Genomic DNA, 25,169 nt, shown 5'->3' on the forward strand with positions numbered 1-25,169 from the left:
ATTAGGTAGTTGAGTCCCTCTGCATTCTAAATGAATCATTGCAGCTGAACCATGGTATAGATTGTGGCAACATAGCATGTCCAAGCAGGCTCTACAAGTTTACTATCTATTACAAAAAAGGATAAAATCACTTGATTTAACTTTCATGCTGCCATGCCTCTTCAGTATGAACAATCATTGTCATATACCGAGAAAATAAGTATGATACAGGCAACCCAATTTTTTGTACATCAAAGTCAGCCTCTGCTGATTTTGTTTTCCGGGGTCGTCACCCCGCAGATTTTCATGGTGTCTAGTGAATGTTGTGATGCATATCCAGAAAGCCATTGTCACCACATCATCATTCTATCCACTTTTTAATTCCACCCACTCCACCCCAGGATCTGGAAACCTGGGCACACAGCAGCATCTTCACAACACAAATTCAACATCCCTGAAGCCACTGAAGCAAAAATTCAAGTTAGCTTGGATTTCACCCTATTAAAAATGTTCCTGAGCAGAGCACTGCTTGCAGTGGGAGGGAAAAATAAGTGGGATGATTTTGCTTCAAATTATATCTATTGAAAAGAAGTGGAATGGTTATAGGCCTGCCTGAAACAAAGTAGGATGGCATTCCATACCATGTTAAGTATGGTCTTGAGGAAATCAAATGGGCATTGTGTTGTGTTGGCATACAAGCAAGTACAAATTCTATCTAAGGTTCAAAACAAAGAGTCATTTTGCTTGAACCAGCAACTGTATGGCAGCCAATGGCATGCTAGGTGTTGCTCCACACAGGAGCCAATTCATTTGTACCACTCACCATATAGGATCCCAGTTTTTCTCTATGCCATCTACAAGAGGCAGGGTTTGTGACTGTGTGGTGAAAATGAGAGGTACCACACATTGAACAGCTACATTGCCTGAGCAGCCACCACATGGTTTGGATTTAATGCAATCACTTCGTTGCTTCTTGGCCATAGGAATCAGCCCTTAGCTAGAATGCTTTGTGAGACAGACAGTAAATTTGGTAAATGATCCATATGGCTGAAATCTGTTCGAATGATGACAGGCTAGAGTCTAGCCACTAGACAAACACTTGATTATGTGCAAAATACTCATACTTAGTGAGTGATTACAGCGAAGATGGTAATAAAGAGGTGAGATGCAGGAAATGGTTGAACAAGAGCCATATTTATGTAATAAAAATAGGAGCTGCCAGGGATATCTGTGTGGGAACATTGAACTACACAGGCAACTAGCCTGATCAGTTTGGGTGAGACCACCCTGGCTTTAGAAAGTTGTGGGCCAGCAAGAACCCCTCCACTTGAATACACCTTTCTAGGTGAGTAGGGAAGGCTTCCCATGTCACCCCCTCTCCAGACCCCAAAACTCTGAGTATGTGATCTGAGTTAGCCCCAAAGGTGATCTGTAGCTTGTCCATGAATCTTGTCCATGGCAATTGCCAGTCACCATAAAGATGCTCTGGGTGCCCACCTGTGCCTATTATTCCTACCTGTATTTCCCACACATACCTGCCTTAACAAAATATGACCAAATTAACCTAACACCATGGTCCACCTGTAAGCAACACCTCCCTTCCTAATGCCAGTGCAGAGTAGGCAAAAAAACAAACGAACTCCTGCCACACAGGCTAATTTGGTGGCCGGTAAAAATTCTTACTTGGCTCCAAACTGACTGGCTAAGTCTACACTGAAATAGAGGGTTGGCAGGTGGAAACCAGAATTCCAGAGAGGCTTATACTGGCCTTGCACCCCCACCCACATTGGCACATCAAATATATGGACACACACAGATCATGCCCTGTCTCCTCTTGTTCCTAATGCAAGCAATGGCATGGGGGGAATGGCTTTATTAAAACATATTAATATTTATGCATGACTTCTACTAATTATTTATGTAAAATCCCTGGAGAAGCAAATAGCCTTATTTTACACACAAGTCACATTTTTGAAGAATTACATGTAAATGTCTAAATAAAAGTCCAAGTCAAACTTGACACTTGTACAGATGTTCACTGTTATTAGTCAACAAAACAACCGAAAGCCATTTCATGCCCTCATAGTAACTTGCTGGATCAAATTAAAATACTAATAGCCCCGCGTGTGTCTCCAGTGGACATTCAGCTGCTGTTATGAAATGAAGCAGGGCAAGATAGAGACAAGCAATCCTGTTTGTCTGTGGCACTGAATTCCAACAACTGGTTGTGCATTGTCCATGTCAAATATAGTTTTCTTTTGTTTATGTCCTGAAACAATCGCCAGTCAGTTTCTCAAAACTCTGCCAATGCCATTCATACTTGAAGATGATGAAAACAGGCTTCTGTTGCACCTGCTGTGAGAAACTTCACGACAAACATCATTTATTTATTTATTTATTTCATTTATATCCCAGCATTTTCCTCCTTAAGGAACCCAAGGCGGCATACATAATCCTCCTCCTCCTCCATTTTATCCTCACAACAACAACCCTATGAGGTAGGTTGGGCTGAGAGTCTGTGACTGGTCCCAAGTCACCCAATGAGCTTCCAAGGCTGAGTGGGGACTCCCAGCTGGATCTCCCAGCTCCCAGTCCAACACTCTAGCCACTACACCACAGTGGCTCTCATATTGACATTTTGTGTCATATATATTGCCTGATTTATTTTCCAAGTTAAAACAAGTGCTGAAATCTTGCAGTGAACCCTTTCTGTGGCACAGCTAGCGGAATGCTGAGAATGAAGACCTGTTCCTGCATTTTTGTGCTCCTGCCTGCCCTGGCCTCTGTCTACTAGACAAGTTGTATAAACATGACACCACAAACATGGTAATAGATTTGCTGTTTCTTGTGAAGATACACATAACTATACTTTCTCACATATGATTTCTTATATTCACAGCCCCAGTTAATGAAACCATGGGACTGGAGTTCTCTGAGCAGAGCTCTGCTCACATAATCTTTAATGAACAAAGTGACTGTCCTCACAATTTCTGAGTGCCCGTGCCACAGAGGCACCACAGAGGTGCGTGCCTTTGGGGTTCTCCCTCCTTAGATATGGCAGCTTTGTAGAGAATTGGCTTAGATATTTATATTGATCAATTTAGGGGCTCTTGGTAAACATATCTTACTTACACCCCTACTTGTCAGTGTCACCACGCCCCATTGTGTAGGGCAAGTAGGTGCTGCTGCTCCTTCTCCTCACTCTTGTCACCCTTTCTATGCTCAGAAAGGACAGATGAAAAGGCAGCAATAGCAGTGAGGAGATGAAGCAGGGCCAGGAACCTCTAGGACTTGGCAGTCAGCCTCCTGCAAAAGTGCGGGCCTCAGCATGTACCTGACCATGCCAACCTCTGGTGCCTGTTGGTGATGTGTGAGACCAGTTACCAAGCTTTGAATGTTGAAAGAGGATATTTCAATGTATCAGAGAGCCCTGTTGTTCTGAAGAATATGGGTTTCCCAAAAAGAACCAAAGAGGAAGGAGAATTCAATGGAAAATTGCCATAATATTGGAGTGTAAATTTAATGACTTTGGCTAAGCATTACAAGGGTTATGAACCTAAATGTCAAATGAAACGGTTCTAAACTTTTAGGGTGACATACAACATTGTGCAAGAGGAGTTCCACTATGCAATGGAGCTTTCCCTTCCACTCTTCCCCTGCAGCCCCCTGCACCTCCCAAAATCTGCTCTGAAGGGCCCCACAACCCCCCACAGAAGATTTTTGGAGAGTGGATGCTGGGGGTTCAGCCGGAGAAAGAATCCATTCTGCTGATGGAAGCTATTTCATTGTCAAATGAACAACATTGGATCTCGTCCTTTGGTGTACAATCTTTAGAGCCTATCAGCACAATCCTAAAGGACTGGAGATTGGAGCCCTCTGCCCATTCAGTGCCCTGCCACTGCCAGCAAGAGCTGTGCAGGGCAGGAGGAATGGCAGAGGCTTTTACAGTCTTGTCATCCTCCTTTGGTAGACAGGCCTCTGAACCCATCTAGCTTGCTTTCCCTCCTGGGGTCAGGGCTGTGAATTCTTGAAAGGCTTTAGGGTCCTGCAGATCCTGACTTCTCCTCCTTCCTCTCCCCACCCACCAGCATGCCTCCTTTCCACCCTGCCCATCCTCTTCTGAGGTCGCTGATTGGATCTCCTCCTCTGTGTTTGTAGCTCTGTCTATGGGTGCGGAGGAGGAGATCCAAAGCATCCTTTGGCACCCCAGATGCTTCCTAGGAGCCATAGGATTGTTCTGTAAATCTAAATCTAAAATTTGTGAAAAAATTCTAATTTTTCACAAATTGCTATGGCATCTTATTTGCAACTGTGGATACTGAAGGATTTTGTTTAGTCTGTATTTTGAAGTGAACTGTTCTGCACCTCCCTGGCTAATGTGTAGATTGCAACACAGTTTTCCTTCAGATTTCACACTTCTTCAGATTCTGTGACAAAGCCCTTGGCTCCAAATATTTATCAAAATACTTATACAGTTGCATATTTTAAGATAAAATATTTTTTAAAATGTGTACAGTGAGAGAAAATATATTGAGAAATATAGGCTTTTTGAGGAAAGAAAGGACACATGGCCACCTTTTGCCTCAGGCTGCAGATTCTGGGCATTAAAAAGAAGCATATCATTGGGAATTTCTCAATCCCTTCACCACCTTTAAAAAGTGATCTTGTCTCTGTATCCTTCACTCTTTATGTGCTAAATGTATAGCTGGCGGTATCTTTGGCCATTTAAAAATATTTTAGTGCATTAAGATGATGAAAAGGGAATGCAATAAAACAAATGACTTTGACAATGCACTTTGTCTCAGCAGTTAAGTTAATGGATTTGTATGTATTATCTGTTTGGAGGAGGTATGTACTAGAATGTTCTATATGTTCTATAATGTGTGTCTGTCACTTTGAGAGAGGGAACCTCTCACATACAGGAAGTGAGGACTTGAAGAGAAAGGGACAGGGAGCTGCAACCTAGGAAGACTATGCATTTTGTTCAATAGTGTTGTGATAATATTTGAAACAACGAAAACTGACTGAGCACTGATGGAGGGGCAGGGCAGGTGGCCAGCTGTTTTCTTTTACAGAGGACAGTCCTCTATTTGAAGGGCTACCAGAGGACTGTCTGTTTCAAAGGTGTCCTCTATTTGAAGGGCTGTTCAATCCAAGTCCAATTTAAAGGCAGCGAACCATCAGAAGAAGAGCTGGGCCTTGAAGTTGCCCTTCAACACCTGGACAGCAGACTGAACAAGGTATCCAGGTGACCTAGTCACAATCTTCCACACTGTGGTGAGATGTTCTGTATTTCTATTAAATAATAATTCTTAAATTTTAATCTATATGTATAAATTAGTATATGCAAATATTATTGGAATAGGTGTCATCTTTTGCCCTCTGTTTTGATGATACATGTCCTCTTTTTTGGTGATTCACAAGTCGGCCACCCTAGGCAAGGGTGGGATTGGCATTGGCAACATAGGTATTTTATTCATATTACAATTTCAGGAAACAGAAAACATGAATTTGTGCATCACTTGTAAAACACTGAAAGATGAGAAAAACAAGTGCAAGGCAAGAGAATCAATAAATCTAATGTGTTCATAATCGTCATGAAATGTTTTGCACCAACCATAGTTCTCGGCGTTAGCGCCTTACAGGCAGATGAATTCAATGATTTGTAGACAGGTTAGGATTTCAAAAATTAGGTCAAGTCAGACCTTCACAAGATTTGTCGGCTGTTTTCAAAAGAGAGAGAGAGAGAAAGAGAGAGAGAGATGACCTCAAAGTTAGCTCACTTTGAGTTCAAGTTCTGCCAAACAGCACTTTTGATTAAACTTTGAGTGCACCGCCTTGTGTTTAAAACTGAACCGCAAAAAGGAGAGATGCAGAAGTTTAAAATAACAGCGTGCAGAGTTCTTTTTTAAAATTTAACGAATGAAAAACACTTGAGAAAATATGGGCAAGCAGGGGCAGGAAGAACAAACGGTAACCAAATTGGTTCCTGTGACAAACCATAACATTTACTTTAAACCATCAGCATGTTACTCAGTAAAAGTCAAGCTACTACTCTTTTAATAGATCCCAGGCCTTCTTAAACTCACAGGTCTGCCAGTGTTACCCAGGTCAAGAGCAGGTCAAAAAGTGAAAACCCATGTGAAAGTAAACTTTAAGATATCTGCTTTGGAAGAGCTGCAGTAGAGTGTCTCATCTGTGGAAAATACACTTCCTCTTTGTGTATCGGTGTGGGTTTGTTTGACACACACAGTACTTAAAAAGTCATTCAGGTACACTAAACAATATAATACTAAAATGGCTCATACAAATCAGAATCCTGTTGTTTTCAGTGACTGAATCTTATTTAACAAATGTTCCTGATCGGGAGGTCTATTAGGCACCTTTAAACCATTAACAGCACAATCCTAGGCATGTCTACTAAGAAGTAAGCCCCACTGAGGTTTAAATGAGGCTTACTCCTAAGTCAATGCATTTAGGACTGCAGCCTAAATAAAATGAAACTTTCATGTATCTTTCCATTTCTTCCTTATATTTGGTGTAAATGTATTGCTGATTTGCTTTTTCAAACTTTTTTTGTAACCATTTTAAAAACACTTTTTAAACTATTTCCCTTTCAGTACAAATTGGAGACAATCACAGCACAATCCTATATACATCTACTCAGAAGTAACTCTTGTTGAGTTCAATGGGACTTACTTCCAGGTAAGAGGCTACAGGATTACAGCCTGAGGGTGCAATCCTATGCATGTTTAGACAGAAAAAACTCCTAGAACTCTCAGCATTCCCCAGCCAGCCAGTTTCCTGTGTAAACATGCAAAGGATTGCTCCCTTAGAGTACTTGAGTATAAGTTATATCTAGTTGCAGGTAACAAAAACAGAATAAAGTAATAAAGCCCTCCTAATAATCAGGATTACCACACAGTCTGAAAGAGAATGTTGTTTCTATTCCATGTTTCCAATGTTTGCACTTCCAGCATTTCTTAAATGATACAGATGTTTGCAAGCTGATCAGAAGTCCTACTAGCTTTGTATTACTGCTTTTCTACATAAGGATGATCCAAGCTACCTAAAGAAAGTCCAAGTAAAACGGACTGTCAGGAACCTGGAAGCAGATCTTCTGCATGAAATGTTATGTGTATGTTATAATTGCAAATAATATATATTTTTTAAAAATGTGTGTACTAGGAAATGTCCCATTAGTTTAAAAGGAGGACTAGGTTTGGGGATGATTGGGGAAACCTTCCATCTCCCCTCCTCCAGGCCCTCCCCTTTATCAACTGTTTTCAAAGTACAAAGTACAAAGTTTTCAACACAGTCAGGGAAAAGAAGGCACGGAGGAAAACAAGGTGGGTTTTGTGCACTACCCAGAGACATCTCACCTTTCTGCCTCTTGTCTTGCCCTACCTATATCAGCCTCTGTGCATGTCAGAATTGAGGCCTGGTTTATATATGCGGGAGAATGAAACCAGTAGACTGAGGTAGTGGAATTCCGGAGCATTTGCATATCAGTTGCAATCCCATTTAGGCGCCCTTATATGACTTCGGTTATTCTAATTCCGCTATCTCCATAGGAGCCCGGTGTCATTAACCTGGCATTAGTTGCTGCACCGATAGGTCTTTCCAAGTCCCACCACTATCATGGTTGTTCCCCAACCAATTCTGTGTCATCAACAGGTTCAAGTGATGCCCTTATCAGATGTTACAAGGGGTATTTTACATAGGGGAGAAGTCTGAAGTGTTTTATTAGAATGGACCTGCTCCATTTGCCTTATGCAGAATGTCAAGTGGGTGCTGGGAGTTCTGGTCTAGGTAGAATCTGGGGGTGGTAGGGTGGACTGTAACACGTCACACTGTAGTGGAAGGTACATCACTGAATGCTGCCCCATGTAAAAAAGAGCTGAAGGTTCTAGTTTAACCCACTCCCCACTGTGCTAGGTTTTCTACTAGCACAGGATGTCGATGCACACCAATTTGCATCCCATCACAGTTATAATTATCCATAGCGGAAGCATGCAAGAAGACAGGTAGCATTTACTGTGAGCATTATTATAGGGTGGCCATGAATCCTACTTTACAGAGGACAGTCCTCTATTTAAAGTAGAATCTGGAGGTAGGGTGGACTTTCAAACAAATAGAGTATGAAAGCATACAAACAGTTCATACAAATAGAGTATGAAGGCCTGGCATACTCTATTTGAAGGTCTGCCCAGTCCAAGTCCAGTTTAAAGATAAGGGACTATGAGAAGGGACAGCAATAGAGGCCTTGAAGTTGCCCATCATCAGTTAGCAGCACCTAGACAGCAAAAGCCACGCAGCTCAGCTAGTGACAGTCTTCCCAACTATGGTGAGAGGTATTGTATTTCTATTTAAATTATAGCAATTATTTCTAAATTTGTATTTATACATATAAATTAGCATACAAACATATTATGCACATCCATATCATCTTTTGTCCTCTTTTTTCACAGTGCATAAGTGGCTGCCCTAATTGTCAACAGCCTGATCCATAATTCTTACTGCAGGATCAAAGTGGGCCTCTACAACTATAGCAATGCTAGTCCATAGTGCCTACTAGACTTCCTGGTCAATAAACATAAGTTAAATCATTAATTTTACTGCACATGCTGGCCAAGCCTAACACATGGGTGGAGTGAGAGATTCACCAGTGAAGATATCTCTGTGCACCACAGCTAAGTCAACACTGTGGAGAAGCCCCAAACTGTAACCTCCCTTGAGCACTCTAGCTGGAGTGGAAAGACAAGGAAAAGATTTTGTAAGTATATGGAATGCACATCATAAGGTTCTGCATGCTAGAGAAGGGCTCAGGGAGAGTTATCAACTCCCTTCTGGTTCTGGGGCCTTGTGCCTATCCCTTGTAAGTTTTTGTTGTTTATTCGGTCAGTCGCTTCCGACTCTTCGTGACTTCATGGACCAGCCCATGCCAGAGCTTCCTGTCGGCCGTCGCCATCCCCAGCTCCCCCAAGGTCGAGAATATCATCCATCCATCTTGCCCTTGGTCGGCCCCTCTTCCTTTTGCCTTCCACTTTCCCTAGCATCAGCATCTTCTCCAGAGTAGGGATAGGCAAATCTGTTATTTTCACTTTCTCCTGTATTTGATTTTTTAAAATCTCAAGTTCCCCCCCCCTCTCCTGAATATGAAGAACTTTGCAAATTTTGGTAAATTCTGATCAAAAAATGAACAAAAACAAAATTATCACCTTTCTACATCGGCCGTATTCAATAGGACAACTGTTCCCAGCATAGAGAGGACCATGATGTATCTGCCTGACATGTAGTTGTTAAAGATGAGGAGCCTGTCAGAATAAAGAGGTGGCAACGCTAATTAAGCACTTAATGGTTGGATACCCAGGCACTCAAAACCAGTCTTTTAAAAGCTAAGCACTCAAAACCTTGGGTCTGGATGGACAAATCTGTTAGTTTCAGCGTCTCCCACATTCAATATCTTTTTCTATCACAAGTTCTTTTTGTCCTGAATATGAAGAACTTGTAAATTTTGAGAAATGCTTATCAAAACTAAAATTCTTAGCCACCCATAGTTGTACGTACCAGTGATAGGCAAACTGTCATCATTTTTAATTTGCTTGCTGAATTATGAATCTAACATTTTGGAAGCCAGATTCCGGCTGAACATCAGGAAACACTTCCTGACTGTCAGAGCAATATGACAATGGAACCAACTACCTAGGGAGGCGGTGGGCTCTCCCACACTGGAGGGATTCAAGATGAGGCTGGACAGCCATCTGTCGGGGATGCCCTGATTTGGATTCCTGCATTGAGCAGGGGGTTGGCCTTGTAGGCCCCTTCCAACCCTACTATTCTATGACCCTATGACTCTATATCCAGACAAAAGTTCTCTGTTATTATGAGTTTTCAATTATCTTAGAAATTTTGCACCAAAGTGCATTATGAGAATGTGGAGTGTGTAATATGGTGTTCTTTTCCACCCCATGAGTAGTGATATAATGTGTCAGAACACACCCTTTTCTGACTGGCTAGTATGACAAGTGCTTTGTTTACAGCAATCAGCTGTGTGTGGGCAAAGATGGTAGAGTTTGGAAGCAGTCGTGCAGAATTCACACAGCCAGAAAATGAAATGCATAATCAATCTCAGTTTGAATTATAAAACAAACAATTAAAAAATATTTATTTAATTAATTATTTATTTGATTTCTGTTGCGCCCAGCAGCCGAAGCTGTCTGGGCAGTTCACAAAAATTAAAACCAAACAGCACACAATAAAACAATTTAAAATATATAGAACATTAAAACCACAATATGACAATACAGCCACAACAAAACCTAGCAGCAGTGCAGGAATTTAAAATACAGATTTGAAACAGCGAAGCTAAAAGTCTAGAAAGCTAAAATGCTAAAATGCATGGGAAAATAAAAAGGTCTTCACCTGGCGCCGAAAGGAATACAATGTAGGTGCCAGGTGAACCTCACTAGGGAGCTCATCCACAGCCGGGGTGCCACAGCAGAAAAAGCCCTCCTCCTAGTAGCCACCCGCCTCACTTCCTTTGGCAGGGGCTCCCAGAGAAGGGCCGCTGAAGATGATCTTAAGTTTCAGGCAGGCTCATATAGGAGGAGGTGATCCTTCAGATAGCCTGGCCCCAAGCCATTAAGGGCTTTAAATATTAATACCAGCACTTTGAATCGGGCCTGGAAATGGACTGGCAGCCAGTGTAGCTGAAAAAGTACTGGCGTAATATAAGCTCGCTGGCCAGTCCCTGTTAACACTCTTGCTGCCATATTTTGGACCAGCTGAAGTTTCCAGACTGTTTTCAAAGGCAGCCCCACATATAATGCACTGCAGTAATCCAGAGCATGGATAAGTTATCAGAGCATGGATACCTGTAGCTAGGCTATCTCTGTCCAGATAAGGGCGTAGTTGGTATATCAGCCTAAGCTGATAAAAAGTGCTCCGTGCCACTGAGTTCGCCTGTGCCTCAAGTGACAGTTCTGGGTCCAAGAGCACCCCCAAACTACGAACGTGATCCTTTAGGGGGAGTGCAACCCCCTCCAGAACATGTTGAATATCACCTAGCCGGGCAGATGAACCACCCACTAACAGTACCTCCATCTTGTCTGGATTGAGTTTCAGTTTATTGGCCCTCATCCAGTCCATTACCATGCCCAGTCCCTGATTCAGAACAGCCACTGCCTCACCTGGGTTTGATGAGAAAGAGAGGTAGAGGGGGATGTCATCTGCATATTGATGGCACCTCAGCCCACACCTCCGGATAACCTCCCCCAGCGGTTTCATATAGATGTTAAACAGCATGGGGGATAAAATAGAGCCCCATGGAACCCCATGGCACAATTGCCATGGCACAGAGCAATAATCCCCCAGCACCACCTTCTGGAATCGGCCATCCAAGTAGGAGTGGAACCACTGCAGTGCAGTGCCTCCAACTCCCAACTAGGGGTGGACGAAAGTCACTTACCTGTCGTCGAAGCTTGTTCGCGGTGGGGGGGAGGCGCTTCGCTGCTCCCCCCGCGAAGTTCAGGCCGGGGGGGGAGGCTTCCCGCCTCGCCCGGCCAAAATTCAGGCCGGGGGGGAGGCTTTCCGCCTCGCCCAGCCGAAATTCAGGCCGAGGAGGAGGCTTCCCACCTCGCCCGGCCGCGAAATCCAAAGTTTAAAAAAAAAAAAAAATGCCCCCGTGATAGGCTATGTGATGATTAACGTAGCCTATCACGGCTAGATCTGCAAAGTCAGCCGTGATAGGCTACGTTAATCGTCGCGTAGCCTATCACGGGGGCGTTTTTTTTTTTTCCTTTGATTGCAATGGCGGCGGCGGCAGCCGGTCGAAAAGCCGGCTGCCGCTCCCGCCCTGCACGAACACCCGCCGAACCGCCGGCCAGACCCGCCGCCGGGAGGGACATTCGGCAAAGGTAAGTCCCGTCCCGGGGGTGGGGTGCGGGGTGCGGGGGGGTGCGGAGAATTTCTCCCCGAAACTTGTTCGGGGGGCCGAACACGTTGGCGCTCAGCCCCCCGAAGTTTCGGGGAGAAATTCTCCGCCAACCCTACTCGCAACCCAAACAACCTATCCAGAAGGATACCATGGTCAATGGTATCGAAAGCCTCTGAGAGGTCCAGGAGAATCAACAGGGTCGCACTCCCCGTGTCCCTCTCCCGCCAGATGTTATCCCACAGGGTGACTGACCAAGGCAGTTTCTGTTCCAAAACCAGCCCTGAAGCCTGATTGAAATGGATCTAGATAATCCGTTTCATTCAACAGTGCCTGGAGCTGTCTTCCAACCACCCGCTCAAGCACCTTGCCCAGGAAGGGGATGTTGGCCACTGGCCTATAATTGTTAACGTCCTCCGGGTCCAGGTTAGGCTTTTTCAGGAGCGGTCTAATTACCGCCTCTTTTAAAGCAGCAGTCACCACTCCCTCTCTCAAGGAGGAATTTACCACCTCCTGGACCCATCTGGACATCCCCTCCTTGTTTGAGCCATAAGCCATGAAGGGCAAGGGTCAAGCACACAAGTGGTCAATTGGACTTGGCCAAGCACCTTGTCCACATCCTCAGGCCTCAATAAATGAAACTCATCCAATAGAACTGGACCAGACAGTGCTCTGAACGCCTCTACCAATGGAACTGCATTAATCATGGTGTCCAATTCAAGACGAAAATTCATTGTAACCAAGTCAGGGCTCATTATGCATTCAAGAAATATGAACCTATTAAATGTGACTTACAAGCTGACTAATTTCAAGTTTTGGTGACATCACTAGTAAAGCCCAGCAGAGTAATTCTGATATCTTAGCACCTGCTTGACTTTGTACCCATAAATCAGTATAGTAAATGATTTGCATCAAAAGCAAACCTTTGTTGGCTACAAGAGGCTCTGCTTTTGCTGATGCAGCTAAACAGGGGGCAAAATTAATCTGCCCCATGGCAGTAGGTCCCATTGATCTTAGTGAGCATATGTTCAAGTACATATCATTTAATTTTGTTTTGGGGGTCTCTGCTGCACAGGGCTGTGTAAAATCTGTGAATACTTTCTACTCAGTTTTGCATGTGCTCCTGCTTGACTTGCTGTTTTGAATTTATTTGGCTAGTAAAATGGACATTACCTTGCCCTCTAGAACACTTGCTACAGCTTTAGGTAAAGTGAAAGGTCACCACTCCCGAGTGGTTTTTCATTTCATTTTATGGGTGTTAATGCAACACCTTATGAATTACTTGGCTGGTGTGTTCTGACAGCTAAAAAGCATATTTTTTTTTTCCTTTCAGAAGAATGGAAAGAAAAGCAATTGTCCGTATTTGGGAGGTGATTTACTGGAGGAACATTTCACTTAAAAAAAAAGGGGAGGGGCAGGATTATATTCTTGATGGTGAAGTTCACCTATAATGTCCATGGCAGTCCAGTTTATAAAGGGTATGTGAGGTCTCCATGTACAATTTCCCATACTTCCTGAACAACATGAAAACATGGCAGAGGTTTTCCTTCTTCCTCTTATTCAGCCACGGAAAATCTGAAGTCTGCATACTTCTTATTCTGTTCACATGGATGAACATGCATGTGCCCTGGTAACAAGCACTTTGGACATGCATGTTGAAATGACCTTGGCCAAACTTCTGAAAATGTTTATAATTTAAGATTTTTTATTATTATTTAACAGATTGCTATGATGGTGATGATGACGACTACACTGCATTCTTTTTAGTTTTGTGCTGAATTGGTAGCATTAAGTGAAATATAAAACAGGCTTCCAATTCACACTGTTGATTTCTAAAATACAGTAGAGGTCCTTCCCTTCTAGATGAATTAAAGGAATTGAGACTTGAGCTAAGTATTACATATTGTAATCTGCTTCGTCCTTGCCCTGAAAGAATTCAAAATGTTGCAAAACCCATTTAGGGCGCAATCCTAACTAGATAGGCGGCCGCCTCCGACCTCAGAGGCAACCGCCTATCCAAAGCAGGGCAGGAGAGGCACTGGGGGATGGTTCCCTCCATGCCTCTCCTTGCTAATTTTCGCTAGACAGCCATTTTCGGCTGTCTAGCGGTGGTGAGGCCAACCAGAAGTTGCTGTATGACGCATAGAATGTGTCGTACGTGCAGCTCCGCTATCCCTGCCCCGGAATGCCCCCAAGCCCGCCCCTTTTCAGTCGCTCCACGCTCCTCCTGCGAGTGCGGAGGATGGGGCTTCTCTGAGGCAGTGTGGATGAGAGGGATGGTTGATTTTCTGGGAACTGACCTCGGAGTGTGGGCTCCTAGGCATGTTCCTGGAAATGAGGATATCCTATGGCCTGCTAGACAGTGTCTAGAAGGCCATAGGCCATACGATTGCTCTCTCCATTATCTAAGGCTGCAATCCTACATTCACTTACCTGAGAGTAAGTCCCATTGAAGTAAGTCTCAGTGGGGTTTACTTCTGAGCAGACATGTATAGGTTTGCACTGCACATTTCCTTAGGAAACTGCAGAATGGATCTATTGCAAATATGTCACCAAGGGAAGGAAAACTTGGTGGAAGGAATTTGTATTATATTGAACTCTGATCAGCATGAAACATCTTTTTTGACACAAAGAAGTGATTAGGTTATACAAATAATATATAAATCATTGGCTAGAAGTCATTGCTCATATAAACTTTATTCTTGAAAAAATTGTAATAATAGTGGACGTCCATGCAGTTTTAAATTACATCCCTGTTGTGGGGATTAACAGATGGGAAGCAGAAGTGGATACTGACAGCTCTTATAGTTGCAAAGAGACTTATACTTCAAGCTGGAAGGATAAACACCCATCACCTATCATTCAGTGGACTGACGATCTTACCACTCTTGCTACATTTGAACATAACTTCTATAGCCATCAATTTTGCATTGATGCTTATATAGCTATATGGCCTGCATATATTCACACACACACACACACACACACACACACTTGAAATAGAAGTGTCAATTCTTTCCCCCCTCTTTTTCTTTATTTTTTACTAAAGGTGACGTAAATGATTATTGTGTATGTTTTATGATATGTTCTTTCTTTCCTTCTTTCTTCTCCCCCTCTTTTTTTGTGTGGCTTCCCCCCTTGTGTTTTGTTTTTGTTTGTTCTTGTTATATCAGTAAATTTAAAAAAAAAATGGTTGCAGAAATAGGTGATTAGGTCATAAAACTCACTCACAATTTACTCATCCTTTCACTCTCATGAGGAAAAAGTTGCTGGAGGAACAGTGGAGGAGGCTATTAACTTCAAGCGGGCCAGACCTAGACATTTTGCTGCATGAGGTGGACCAGCAAATGGTGCCCCTGCCTCAAACGTACGCTTTGGTGAGTAGGTCCTCTCACCATCCATGCTCCAAAGCAAAGCTGTTGATGAAGCTGTAGTGGCCATTTGCTCAAGGTTGGAGGGGGCACATTACCCAAGGTCAGGGTCCACAGTACCCAAGGCCAGCCAAGTGATTTTGGCACCTGAGACAGAAAATTGCACAACCCTCCCCCCAAGTTTACCTAGAATTAAATAATTAACCATGCCCTTTCATGTTCTGAATATTTTGAGGATAGTAGCAAAAATGTGACTCTGTGTAGACTTTATGAACAAATGTTCTACCCCAAGGGGTTTTTGGTATTGGGGGGGCGCTTTGAGCATGATATCAACAGTGGGCCCTGTCCTCCTCTCCACTATCACCCATTCACTCTCCCTCTGGGCCCAGTTCCCACTGCAGGGGGTAAAGGGCAAGTGCTGTATCTTCTCCTTGCTCCAATCACTCACTCGTGCATTCCCTCTACCCAGGCAGCAGCAAAGGCAAGGGGAGCAACAGCGGGGCTGCTGGTCGACTGTGGGTGCCTGATAAGGTTTGCGCTTTGGCTGATGCCTGATGATCTCAACCCATGATGCTGTCCCCGAATGTCTACTTCACATGTTTTGGTGTGTTGACATCAAACATAATATTACAGACTGAGTTTGCGCATTCATCGAGCCCTGCCCTGTTGTAGTGCTGTCTCCATCCATTTCAAAGAGTGGGGTGGAGGCCCTGAGCCCCTTTGAAATTATTGCAGCAGGGATGGCCCAAGACATTTAGCTGCCTGAGATGAAAGACAAGTTGGTCCCCATTCCATTTGCTAAAGCCAACCAGACTGGCATTTGAATCTTATTTCAACACTGGCAATGGGACAGCATTCTGTACCAAACCTGAGGGCAGCGGGATACCTTAGGGGGCACAGGCCAGGTCACATGGGCACCCACAGCTCTGTCCTCCAATACTCCTCACCACTGACTAACCACTCTGCCTGGTGCCTGCTTATTGCCCACTCAAATTCTGCAATGCCGCACCAGCAGGGCATCATGTGAGCAGAAAACTGATGTGTGTGCAGGATGCCTGCTTGCTTTGTCAGGGGCATTTCCCAACAGTGCTGTCTGTGACAGCACTGTGCTGGAAGGAGGCAACAAGGCAAAACAGCCAGCTTGCCCCAACCCACCATCAGGGGCCAGCTTAGAAGCATGAAAATGGTCAGGGGGCGCAGGGGAACTCCCCTAACCCCACATCTGCCATCTCAAGTGATTGCTTCCCTCTGCCTAATGGTGGCCTTGTATTGGAGGCATGAGCACTGCCAGGTTTGATGGAGCGCTGGCCATGGTACCCTCTGAGCTCTCCACTATCACCTTGACCACTTTCCCCCCATGCCATCCTGGCTGCTCTGTAAATGACCCTCAGCTTCCTCATACCCAGAGGCAAGGCAACCCCAAGCCCCTCCCTATTGCCTCTTCTATGCCTCCAAGGTAGCCCCACCCAAATTCCATCACCTCAAGCCCCTCCCATGGTCCTGTCCTCGAGGATGGGCTGGTAGGGGGTACGCTTTGGTGAGCAGCCCCTCTCACCATCCATGCTCCAGAGCAAAGCTGTTGATAAAGCTGTAGCGGCCATTTGCCTAAGGTTGGAGGGGGAAGGAAAGAGGGTGGAGAGAAGCCAACAGCTCCACCTCAGCCTGACTAGGACATGGCCTCACTTGATGCCAGGCTGCAGTTGTGGTCTAAAGCAAAGCAGTGCACCAGCAGCTGAATCTCTGGCCCAGCTGCTCTGTGCTCTCTATCTTCATTTGAATCAGCCAGGTCAACAAAAGCAGCCAGGGAGGGGTGAGGTATTCACTACAACCTAGCAAACTCTGGAACCCTTCGTACATTGTCTTTCTCACCCCTTTTGCAAACAATATGGCTACTTGCAATTTTTGTCTGGTTTACAGTGAATCCTGTGTATGTTTGCTTGGAAGAAAGTCAGACTGTGGTCCCTAGTATGTGTGTCAAGGATTATAGCCCTAACATACGTGTTTTTTTTTTTAGTTGTTCATTGTACTATTTGCTTTAACTTTGGACATTCAATGTCTCTTCTATTTAAGTTTTCTTCAAACTTACATACAATTCTAGTTGTATGTATTTTGCAATATACATTCCCCCTTAACATTCTTCTATAATAAAAGTAAAAATGTACTTTGAGTTCCTTGACCAAAATATACTATGTATTACTTTATTTTTAAGTTCAAGAGTTTTCAAAAGCATGCCACTTTTTCTTGATATGATATTCAAATGCTATCTTCTGTATTTTTAAAAAAAATCACAGGGCATTCTGTTTATTTACAAGGCACCAACACATGTATTTTTATAACTTTTCTCCTGTCATAATGAATTATCAGCTATAAGTGGTGCTTTGTTGGCTTTAGTAAAAATCAAATGAAATCCAGCAGGAGTTCCCCGAGTGCATTGTCCAAGAGTGTAAAAATGCTGTGTTGATGACAGATCATACTGTTTTTATTAAAGCTGAGAACACAGACTTTACTTTGCGTTTTTGACCTGAGTGCTTTACTGTCAAGGTGATTTTATTTCTACAAATTTTCCTTCTGCAGGCCTCATCAACGATTCACCATAAAACATTAGACAAACTCCCATCACCTGTATATAATTAAGGCTCGTTTGGATGTACTGCCCATGACAACTAAGAAGATGTTTTTTGGCTTTGCGTAAAAAAGAAATCCACTTAGCACTGTTCATCCACGACACAATGTCTCCTTGTTTTAGTACCTGCTTCCTTTCATTCTTTTTAAGCTGATAAAGACATCACTGAAAGGGTCTTAATGCACTGATTCTAATGTTTACCCATGACTGAAATTCAGCTTTTTGTTTTATTTGAAAAAAAGAGAGGCAAAATATATCCTTAGAAACCCAGCAAGATGTAACAATTTTAAGCCAGAAAAGCTGAATGCAACGAAAGTCCTATGCATGTCTACTTAGAAGTAAGTCCCATAGGATTCAGTGGGACTTACATGCAAGTAGGTATGTATATGATTGCATCATACTATTTATTAAATAAATATTTATTATTTACTATTTAAATATTTATTATTAAATAAATATTTATTATTTACTATTTAAATTTATTCCCTGCCTTTCCAGTGCAAATAGTGTTCAAGGCAGTTAATGAACAAGATAGAATACAAAATTATAATTAAAACATTGTGGGAAGAGTCCAACAGCGTCCGTGTGCTAGCATTTGTGCAACATCTACAGTGCTTGCTAGTACAATGGGAAAGTTGGGCAGCATGGCAATGGCAGCAAAAAGCTGCAAATTTCCTTTAAAATAGGCTACGCATAGAGCACATGTTTTGTTTTCAAGCCAAACACTCTCCTTGGAGGCTTTCAGAAGCTCAATCTTTCTTGAAAGCAAGGTATATCTATCTATGCTCTGTGGTGTTTTGTACATGTGTTTTGAGGCCATAAACCTTTATACTTCAGACTTCAAAATGTTTCTTAAAAGCTTCCAGTGCATAATCACACAGAAGGATCACTGGTTGTGCTTGATGTCACCCCCCTTTTTCCTGCTGTGCCCCATCATCTAATTGGTGCAATGCATGCACACAAGCATAGACTCCTTCACACACAACCAATGTGCAGAAAACTCCATGGTGCTAATCTGTCCCATGGGGCTTACTCATCAGCAACCTCATAGGATTTCAGTCATAAGGTCTTGGCAAGGGAGGGAGCTGGAAATAGCTGGCGCTTTTGCTACTACCCAACTTGTTTTGGATTTGTTTAAGTTATTATTTAGAAAGGGGGGGAGCCCAGATGCAGTCCAGCACAGAGCATCCCCAATCCTCCCTAAGCCCCAAATTCAGTATACCTAAAAATATGTTGCTTCAAGTGACTGCTTCAAATGCTTGTACAGTCTGGCCATCCCTGCTGAGATGAGATTGCCAGAGGGCATGGAATTAAGTAAATCTAAATTACCATGCTGACTGATGCCAGCCTAACAAGATAGTTACTAAAAGGATACAGTAATCAACACATAATAAAACTCATAGCACCAAAAAGCAGCTAAGTACCTTGCAGACAGAGGAGTACAAGTTAAGCGCACACAGCCACAGCACAAAGCACAAAGATGAATCTTAGAAGCAGTCAACAGGTAAAGAATTAACTAAATTTCTTACAGAGATTTCACTAAGGCCTTCTCAAGCAACTGATTAACATAAGGGATACACCAAAATTTCATGACTGTGGGTGGGAAGGCTGGTGAATCTCCCATGGCTGCTGCTACACTACTGTTAGTTCCACCTCCATCTTTGCCATTTACTTCTGTAAATGAGATAATGTGGGTTCTATATAACCAATTGGACCTGAAATAGCAAACGGATTGAGATGTCATAATAGTGCATGGGACTCCATGCTCCAAGGAATGACACCCACCCAGCTTAGAGCAGGGGCAGTTTTGCTCAACCCCTCTTCCAGGAATGGAGAACAATGGGGAGGGAGAAAAGCTAGCATTGTGATGTAGAACAGCTAGTCAACTGGGCATGAAGGATGGCTTGCCTTTATGAAGGAGTGCCTACTCCTCCCCAACGACTTTCAGCAGATATGGCATCCCCGGCCACCTAACCGAGTCTAAAATACAATTGGGAGAATGAGCCAATTGCCCATTTGAGAGCCAAATAAGATTTTAGGGGGTTGATTCCCCAAACTGGGACCTGAGATTTCCTTTTTTCACTTACTCCACACTGGGAAAAAGAAGAATTGGGGATGAGGTGATATAATTTGGTCTAGCTAGCTGTTTGGTTTCCATCCAGATCACAACTAGCAGATTCAGTGCAGGCAGGACCAGATGTTAAGATAGGCTGCCCCACTGAGCACTCTGAGGCATCTTAGGGGGCAATCCTATCTAGATAGGAGGTCACCTCTGAACTTGGAGGCGACCGCCTATCCAATGCAGGGCAGGAGAAGTACGGAGGGGATCATACCCTCCATGCTCCTCCTGCCCTACATTTTTGGCTAGGCAGTCAATTGCGGCTGTCTAGCTGTGGGACGGCTGAGCAGGGGAGGAGGCTGCTGTACAACACATTGGATGTGTTGTACAGGCATTTCCTCTCTTCTTGCCCCGGAACATCTCCTGGAACACCCCTTTTCAGCCACTCTGCACTCCTCTTGCGAGCATGGAGGATGGGGCTGTTCCACGCTACCTCCAAGGCAGCATTGAAGTGGGGGGAGGTCCGTTCTCCAGGAACCGACCCTGGAGCGCAGGCTCTGAGGTCAGTTCCCAGAAAACAAGATATCCTATGGCCATCTAGCCTCTGTCTAGCGGCCATAGGATTGCTCCCTTCATGATAAAAGGTTGCTTATTATCCAACTTATCTCCCACTGTCATCTGGCTTGAGAAGATATGAGAAGGAAACTTCCCTCTAGTCCTGGCAGCTTCATTCTATCTAAGGCTGTCCAGATACAATGGGGTGAAGCAGTCAGATGCCTCCTCACCACACCTTTAAGATGACCAGCCACTGGCTGGGGAGTGCTGGGTGTTGTAGGACTTTTTCCTGTCTGAACATACATAGGACTGCACCCTAAGTGACTGATCTCGCAGTTGAAGCCAGGATGGAGTCACCCAGCAAAGGTATATAGTTGGAGATCCTTCCAGCTCTCTCTTTAAATTGCAGGCATCCACATGGGCGGATATAGATAACAAGCGGATCTTTATAAGTGAAATAAAGTTGTGGCCCTTAACATCACTTATTGTTTTGTATTTTCATTCTGGGCTGTTGGGGAAATTAAAACCATTTAGAGAGCAATCCTATGGTTCCTGGAGAGCATCCCAGGAACCATACGATTTTTTGGAGTCCCCACTCCTTCGCAGCTGCTGCAGAAAGAGCTGCTTTTCAAGGTCACAAAAGTGGCCTCATAACCTTGTAGAGGTCTGAAAGAGGAAGTTCCAGGGACAGGGAGGGGAGAGCCCTGGTTATGAAGTATCCTCTATATGGGCCCAGAGGCTTCTGTGTGGAGGCATCTGTATAATGGGGGTGCAACACATAGGACTGTACCCTTAGTCAATGTGGCAAATACAAAGCAGAGACATCACCTTGCCAACAAAGGTCCGTCTAATCAAAGCTATGGTTTTCCCAGTAGTAATGTATGGCTGTGAGAGCTGGACTATAAGGAAGGCTGAGTGCCGAAGAATCGATGCTTTCGAACTGTGGTGCTGGAGAAGACTCTTACGAGTCCCCTGGACTGCAAGGAGGTCCAATCAGTCAATCCTAAAGGAAATCAACCTTGAGTGCTCATTGGAAGGACAGATACTGAAGCTGAAGCTCAAATATTTTGGCCACCTAATGCAAAGAGAAAACTCTCTGGAAAAGACCCTGATGCTAGGAAAGACTGAAGGCAAAAGGAGAAGGGGACGGCAGAGGATGAGATGGCTAGGTAGCATCACCGATGCAATGAATATGAACTTGAGCACACTCCGGGAGAGAGCGCAGGACAGGAAGGCCTGGTGTGCTATGGTCCATGGGGTCACGAAGAGTCGGACATGACTGAATGACTGAACAACAACAGTACATAGAATAATGTTACACCATGGTGCATGATTTCATTACAATATGCATAACTGACAAAAATATATTAATGTTTGGAAAAGAACACTGAGCATAAGCTGAAAAAAGTACATCACGGGTGTTTGGGGGTGAGGGGGTGAAGCAAAAACAAAATTAAAATGTAAGAACAGTTTCTGCAAAATTCTAATGAAAATAAAATGTTCCATGTGGTTCTCTGGGAGCAATTTTATGTCAAAAGTGACACTGTATTGTACAGTGCAAAGATAATAAAGGCTAAGAAGACCTTAACAAAGCTGTACTGACTGTACTACACTCTGAGCTGCTGATGGGACTATAGCTCTTGCTTTTGGTAAGCACTAAGCAGCTAGTTAATCTATCTCTCTTTGAGGATTTGTATGCTGGTCTTGGGATATAAGAAGCAGCTGCTGACAGAGGCTAGTGGAAAAGGAAGCTTTGTTTTTCCTTCTACTTTGAGACTCCTGCTGGCTGAACTGCTGATGGAACTACGGCTGCTGGATTCAGCAAATGTTTCTTTGGACTGTTTCTCTATGAGCTGTTGATGGGACTACAGGTTTTGCTTTTGGTGAGTAGCTGCTTGAGTCTTTTCCCCTTTGCTTGAGCACTGGGTATTGCAAAGGATCCTCATGATTTTTAAATGGAGATGTCCAAAACCTATGCTTCAAATACATCTCACACCTTTCCCTGTTGAGAGCAAGGAAAATCATGTGTTGCTACACATATACCTGTCTCCAAGGGATGGATTCTCATGGATCCTAGTACTTACATCCTCTAATCCACACTCTTGCCAACATTAAACAAACAAACAAACAAACAAACAAACAAACCCTATGCTTCCCTTCTTGGTGCCATAATGATGTGCAAAACCTCCATTTCCAGGAGGCACAGACCCTCAAGTTTTTTACATTTCAAATCCACCCTTTCATCAGATCTTTCAGCTATCCTTTCTGCCAGCATTGAAGGAGGAACAGATGCAGTGTTTCTTGGTTCTCTGGAGTGTAACACCTAATATCCAGAGCAGGTTTGGGATCCTCATGTTTTTTATGTAACGGAATAACAAACATTTGATGTAAAGGAATGATGCCAAAATACAGGGACTCCTTGAGAACTACCCCCCCCCCCAAATGATTATTTACCTTGTTTAAATATACTTCATTGGGTTTTGGGGTCGCCTGTTCATGCCCCTCCCAAATGTTCCTGGCCAGGTGTGGGAAAGCTTGCTAGAATTTTGAACTCTGTGGAAAGGTTGTGTAATGTGCAATGCCACTGAAGGGCACAACAGGTGGTGACCAGCTGGTAACCTAGGCAACCAAATGGGCTAACTTGTGGCCAGCTGAGGGAGGGGGAAGGCAGCATGTGTCTTTCGCTGAGGTAATAAGACCAAAGAGGGATGAGAGAAGGATTTCTGCAGAAGAAGAGAAGCAGCATATAAGCAACTGTATGGGTGGCAGCTGAGAACGCAGAGACTCCCAGTATAAAGAGATAAATGACTCCGAACCCTGAGGGAACAGACTAACGCCTACGCTCAAGGGCTAAGAGCCTAAGAGCCAGGCCTAGTCAGATAGACAGGAACTCAAGAATTAAGAGGAATTCTTGGAGCTCTCTGACTGTAAGCAAATGCCTCCAGAGGTAAGGAGGGGGAAAGTATCAGGGGATATTTGTATAATAATTTTCATGTTATAGTCTGCTTTTTCCTTTCCCAGAGTTTTCTCTCCATGGCCCATTGGCTTGTTGCGACCATGCTTTTTGTTGCTGCTGCTGCCGCTTCTGTAATATATACTTTCGCTCAAAAACATTGGGGAGAGACAGTGGTAGCACATGCAGAAGTTCCCAGGTTCGATCCCTGGCATCTCCAGCTAGGGCTGGAAAAATTCCTGCATGGAACCCTGGAGAGCTGCTGCCGTCTGTGTTGATAATACTGGACCAATGGCCTGACTCAGTCAGCATAAGGCAGCTTCCTAAGTTCCTGTATTCCTATTTGCTAATTTTTCCCTACATTGTTTACTTTACTCAGGTTCCAAAGCAAAGTCCAACACAAAGGGAAAGCGCTATGAGGCATGGGCATTACACTAAAGGCTGGAAAGTAAGTCTTCACCTTTCCTCTTGAATAATTTGATGGCAAAGACACCCCCAAAACTTCAGTTGCTTCACCTATAGAGTAAGTGGTGCTATATGGTTTAGAAGCTTGCATTCTGATTTTTTTTTTAAAGTATGTAACTGTCTTATGTCTCCTTTATCTTACCCAGCTGTTCTCTCTGACCTATAATAAACTTCCACTGATTTGTTATAATTAGGCAAAGTGGCTTTTGTGGTTAAGGGGTGGAGAACTGTTTAATCTTCTTGAGGGAATTCTGTCACTGTGGAGATAGTGTTCCTTCTTAAAATTTTCTGGGCCAAAGGAATTTGGATTTGGAACTAGCATTGCTGTCCTCTGTCTTATGAGGACAGGAGTGGTAAAAATGTCATACAAACTGTAGTCCTTTATAGCGCAGTCTTTAACCCAACAATGAAACTTGGTCTCTGTGACCTATTTCCAGATGCAGAAGACATACCTTCTTTTGTTGTGGCGAAGGGGCTTGCGTAACTCAGTGAAGCCATAAGCTATGCCGTGCAGGGCCACCCAAGATAGACAGGTCATGGTGGAGAGTTCTGACAAAATGTGGTCCACTGGAGAAGGAAATGGCAACCCATTCCAGTATTCTTGCCAAGAAAACCCCATGGAACGTATCACAAGGCTAAAAGAGATGACTCTGGAAGATGAGCCCCTCAGGTCGGAAGGTGTCCAATATACTACTGGGAAAGAGCAGAGGGAATTTCCAAGTAGCACCAGAAAGAGTGAAGCCGCTGGGCCAAAGCCAAAAGGACACTCAGCTGTGGATGTGTCTGCTGGTGAAAAGAAAATCCGATGCTGTAAAGGACAATATTGTTTAGGAACCTGGAATGTATGATCAATGAATCAAGGTAAGCTGGAGGTGGTCAAACATGAGATGGCAAGACTGAACATCGATATCTTGGGAATCAGCGAACTAAAATGGACAAGCATGGGCAAATTTAATTCAGGTGACCATTATATCTACTCCTGTGGGCAAGAATCCCTTAGAAGAAATGGAGTAGCACTCATAGTCAACAAAAGGGTGGGAAAAGCAGTACTGGGGTACAATCTCAAAAACGATAGAATGATCTCAGTACGAATCCAAGGCAAACCATTCAACATCACAGTAATTCAAGTCTATGCCCCAAACACTGAGGCCGAAGAAGCTGAGGTTGATCGGTTCTATGAAGACCTACAACACCTTCTAGAACTAACACCAAAAAAAGATGTCCTCTTC

Source organism: Heloderma suspectum, chromosome 5 (genome assembly GCF_057233095.1).
Source record: "Heloderma suspectum isolate Gila_16-S chromosome 5, 16-S_ref, whole genome shotgun sequence".
Lineage (NCBI taxonomy): Eukaryota > Metazoa > Chordata > Lepidosauria > Squamata > Helodermatidae > Heloderma > Heloderma suspectum.